The sequence below is a fragment of the Nothoprocta perdicaria genome, unplaced genomic scaffold, assembly GCF_003342845.1.
Source record: "Nothoprocta perdicaria isolate Ctin4 unplaced genomic scaffold, notPer1 scaffold_82, whole genome shotgun sequence".
Lineage (NCBI taxonomy): Eukaryota > Metazoa > Chordata > Aves > Tinamiformes > Tinamidae > Nothoprocta > Nothoprocta perdicaria.
Genome location: NW_020456110.1, coordinates 2,404,465 through 2,409,816, shown reverse-complemented (window position 1 = coordinate 2,409,816; position 5,352 = coordinate 2,404,465). Strand labels below are relative to the sequence as shown.

The window sequence follows — 5,352 nt, the reverse complement described above, 5'->3', positions numbered from 1 at the left end:
TTAATTCATATTTAATTTGTGTAGAGGGGACCAGTGAGAATGGAATCACTGGGAAATTGTATTTCCAAAGAATATGTGAACTTGCATTTAAAGATCTCTCCTGCAAGTAAACCCAGTAAGTCTGAGTTGCCTTGTCTGAAAGAAGAATACTGCAAAAAAAAATTGTGAAATCAAGAACAAAAATTAGTCTCTGATTTTTAGAAGTAATTTCACAGAAAAACAAGATGGGAACACTTTAAAGTGGTAAGATCTAAGTGAAAAAAATGTAAATATCCACTTCATGTGACTGCATTTCAATCTCCTTTTTTCACTATTCCTTTAGTTTTATTGTTTAATTGTTTCTGTTTATGACATTCATTTTCATGCCTACAAACAGGAGCGGCTAATTTATGCAATACTTCTGAGTTCCTAACTTGTTCGGCTCTTTTGAGTCCAGGCATATTCCATTCTTTTAGAACTCTGAAAAAAAATGAAAATACATAATCAATAGAAAAGCTCCATCCATATGTTGCTATTGACCTACATATTCTTGCATTTTGTTCAAAATCAGCAAGAATCCTGAATTTCTCCTGAAGCAAGGTATTTGAAATCTCACAGGTGAAAAATCTCATTTCAGTTCATGACTGATGAATGTATTTCATCACAAAATAATTTTAATAAACTGAGCTGTGTGTGTTACAAGTATCTTAGTAAGAACAAGACTATTCAGAGGTTTTGTGTTCCATTCTATGATGATGTTGTATCCCCAGAGCATGGTGGTGATGCATCCTGTAAAAAATATGTGTTTATATTTACCATTATGCACACACACACACACACATACAAAACAAAACAAAAAAAAAGAATCGCAAATACTGTTTGGTATTGAGCAGTGGTGTGAATATAGACTAATGCTTCTTACTCTGTTAAGGACTCCTTGCTACAAAACTGAAATTCTTCTGTCAACACAAGGAGTTATGGAATTTATTCTAGTCATGCACAGAAATTGTGACTGTACTAGGAAGGCTCAGGGCTATGAATTTCAAGATGGACCTTTACAGACTAGTGAAAAATGCAGAAAGATCTCAGGTATTTTATTATCAAAGATTGAATATATATACCATGAAATGGAAGAATGTTGATTATTCTATAATGAACTGTGGGACAGCTTTGTTCAAAAGCCATGACTTTATAGTAATTATCTTGTCAGCTTTTCCTGGACTCAGTTGTCTCTGTCCTGTGTGGTAACAGATTTCTATTTCATAAAGACTGTGCTGATTAGCTAGATATTCATCAATCTGATTTCCAGGATATATTGGCTAAGTTGTGTTCTTCTGAGTTCAATATGTAATTGTTCTTGACTGATAAAATAGACAAGAAGGAGTGTTAACATGTCCTCACTGTCATTTAAGAACTTCTTTGAGAAACTTTAGCTTCAAATGGACACAGATGTCCTATGATGGACATCTTGTGTACTGCCCAACCTTTCAGACATAGTTTAAGCTGGTTATCTACACTGCTACTGACAGGCTCCAAGGAGCTGACCAGCAGCCATTTCTCAGATATATAGGCAAATAGAAGCTCCTTGTGCTCCCTTTTAARGTGAAGGTATCTGAAAATTATTTAATCTGAGAGTAGCTTCCCCATTTCAGGAAATAAATTATAATAAAGCAAAAGGGATGATACAAGAAGTGTCTATATCATTTGCTTTTTTCAGTACTTTCCCAGCTCTTTGCTATACTCTTTTTTTTTTTCTCCTAAGCTGACTACAAGAATTGCTCCTTATACTCTTTTTTAGTGTCATCATTCTATTAAATGCAAACACCTTCTCCACTCTCTACCCTCCTCTCCCTCATACTTCCAGCTTTCAGCTTAGGTCCTTCACATTCACAGAATAAGACATTTTCCTTAAGCCAAAAAGCACTTTTTATCTCATTTTATGCTACATCCCCATGAAGGCCTCATGATACAGAAGGATGCAGTCTGGAATCAGCCAATGTCAATTGTAAGGATTGCTGCTAAGTCCCCCAAGACTTCATCCTCTTGTCTTTAAAATTGCTTGGACACAATACTCTTAGCCTTTTCTGCCTCAAGGAGGGAGGAAGACTGGAACAGAGAAATCAAACTAATGTCTCTGATGTGTCAGTGCACAGTATACTGCCATTAGGACATCAAGTCAGTGTGATTTATTAGCAATTTTAATTAATTTTCTGAGTCATTTCCTAGGGGCTCAATTCTGTAATCTTATTACTATGAGCCTAACATGCTATAGTAAGACTATACTTTTTAATCTTTCTTTTGTTGTTAAGTACAATTTCTTCTTTCATTAGGAAAGTCTTCTGAGGAAGCAGTTTTCTTTTTTCATGGTGAAATATTTTTGTGTACATTCATTAGAAGTTAGTAAAAATTATGCATTAAAATACCTTAGTTCTCAACACAGAAATCATCTCTTAGTTTTCTCCTTTATTTTTTTAATTAGATAATCATTCTAGAAGTGTTCCATGTCCCAATTTTAAAACAAAGAAGCCATATATATAAAATTTTAGGTACAGAATAATCTCATTTAGCCCCATATAACATTATGCATACAGAACCAAATCTTAGTTCCATTTAATTCAGAGGAATCTGGATTTTTTTTAACCATTTTTAGTGAATAAACTGTGTTGATAAAGTTTTATGTGTGCATTAAAAACTGCAATCTAGTGTGTTCTGTGTTCTACTGCATTCTTTTTAGTCTCTGCTTGCTATAATCAAAAAAAATTAGCAATTGAACTATTAAAAGCTAATTACTTTTTTGTTATTAGTATTTTTCCCTCAAAGTTTACACAACATGGAGTGATATGGATTAAGTTATTTTTATCTCTTCTGATTGTTCGTGATCAGTGCTTAGCCATCATAAATCTACAGCACTTTGAAGTGTTGCTTATCTGACACAACCATAAAAACTTCACCTTTGCATTACCATGGTGTTTTTTAACTTGGCAAATAGGAAAAAATGCACTTTCTATGTAAACATATATATTGCATATAGAATATATGTAACTATTCTGAAACAGAGTTTCAGGACTGTCAAGTATGACAGTACTAAAGTATTGTCAAGTATGACTGTTACAAAAGTGGGAACCTTAGAGCACAGCATTTTACACAGAAGCAATGACCATAGTTTTGACATAGAAGACTGTGAGAAGAAAGGAAGGATTTGGCACACCCTGTTCAAGACGAGTATCTCATCCATGGACAAAAAAAAAACCAAAAAGTCACTGAGTCACTTAGCTGTGTATATATATAGCAATGTATATATATATATATATGTAATGGCAGCAACACTATCAAGGCAACTACTTTGCATGCAACTATTTTGCATGCTTGTTAGGAGAAGGAGAGAAATATTAGAAGAGAAATAGATCTAACACTGCAAGGAGAAAGTAGAAAAAAATATATATGTTTCGGTCTCACAGAAGACAATTTTTTCTGAGGTGGGAACAGCCAAAACACTGCATGAAGAACACAGCATGGAAAACTGAGGCCTTCACTGTTCATATCCAGGCCCATAGCCAAAGYTTCTGGAAGTCTTTATGGGAATTTCTTTGAAAGACTGGTAAAGAATTGGAGACAATAGGGGAACTGTGCTCTTCTTTTCTGTGGTCTGAAAGAGCACTATTTGGTGTTTTAACAAGATAAAGATATTCAAACATAATAATTAAAGATAAACAAACATAACAAAAAGTCAATGTTTCCACAAAAATTGAAGCCAAACCACCAAAATCCTTTGCTATATTTCTTCCTGTGGAACTTGGTGAACTGCCACTCTCCAGGTCCTCCACAATTACATGAAATTTCTAAATTCCTAGTCTTATTCAGTCTCTTTGAGAGTAGAATGCTAAAAGGAAGATATAAGGCACCTGCTCTTCACACTTTCACATCCGAATTAATCATAGTGATGTACCAGCAATTCTATACTTCAACAATTATTTAGGGATTCTGAAGTCACATCAGCAATAATTTTGTCAGAGTAACATATATCAGAATTAAATGTTGATGGTATTATGATGCTAGTGTTTTTCACCTCTCCTTAAAAGGATAACTGACCTGTGAGTATATCAGCTTACTTTAGATGCAAAAATAGTAGATTTGTAAGCTTCATTACAATGACAGAATAAGGAGAAGCAAATTCAACACACTCTCTGGATGAGTCACACCAACACAGTTTTGTGTGCCTAATTGAGATATATATGTCTTACCTTTCATTTCTTTGGTCTACAGTCTAGTTCACAGATTTTTTCAGACATCTAAATCTGTAATCAAATTCCATGTCAGCATTAATGCATATTCCTCTTGTGTGTTTCTTTTTCAAATAATAATATTGTTTAGATAATCAAAATGGTTACAATAGGATTTTGTCATTTTTCAAGAGCACTAGCTCACATCTTTCAAGGGAAACAATTGTGTCTGGTCCTCTTTCCTGGGGCTAATATAAGAAGCATGAGTGATAACCCAGTTACAAGGACAGGGAGAGCGACTGCTAAGAAATAGGGAAGAAACCTGAGGGAACAAAGAATATGTAATAAATGCCCAGTCATGGAATCCATCACATGAAATATCAGTGTGTTAGAAGGGCAGTGACTATGCAGTTAATTCAGAATCAATGTTAAATGAATATAATTAATAATTCTTTTTCCATTGTTAAAAAAAAATGGACTTTGACTACTGAAAAAGTCACAAACTGTGAGCCAAACCTAATTCATTTCAAAGTGGTATCTTCTGAAACAATGACTTACTGTTAAAGAAAGTGGTGGGCCACAGGAGTGGGCCACAATTTAGACCCATTGTGGTAGCTGCTTTGTAAGACACAGATGGAGATGGAGAGGCTCACTTCATTTTAGGAAGGAAATAAGAAAATCATCCCTTCTGCTAAAGCACAATAGGGACAATTTGGTTCTGCGATTTTTCCACTCCAAATATAATTAGTGAGAAAATGACCATTCCATGAATTATACAGGTTGTGTTATTGAAGATTGCTTTGATTAAGTTATTTAGCAATATCACGAAAAAAAAAAAAAAAAAGTACCATATGGTAAAAGCAGGTATGTCTCTTAGTCATGCAAAAACACAGTGATAGTACCCTACAAGTGGTAAAGAGCATCTAGAAAGAGTTATAAGATTGTCAGGTAATAGCTGGTAACATACCTTCCAGAAAGTCCTAAAAATAAAGGGATGGAGTGAAGAAAGATAGTTTGTGGGCCACATAAATTTTAAATTAGTCAATTATATTACAAGATTGAAAGCAACTTAAGCTGTCACACTTACCTTTGAGCCTTTCTGTCACTTCTTATCACTTACATTTTTTCTTATGTCTTTCTGGTGCTACAAATG

At 34.2% G+C, this 5,352-nt stretch overlaps 1 long non-coding RNA gene across 1 annotated transcript; it reads right to left on the bottom strand.

Moving 5' to 3' along the window:
* Positions 1 to 263: 263 nt before the first annotated feature.
* On the bottom strand, positions 264 to 5,339 carry LOC112958218. Its single transcript, XR_003251389.1, has 3 exons — positions 5,287 to 5,339; positions 4,221 to 4,274; positions 264 to 459 (listed from the first exon to the last, which is right to left on the bottom strand). It is a non-coding gene; the product is annotated as an uncharacterized LOC112958218 (long non-coding RNA).
* Between the last annotated feature and the right edge of the window lie 13 nt (positions 5,340 to 5,352).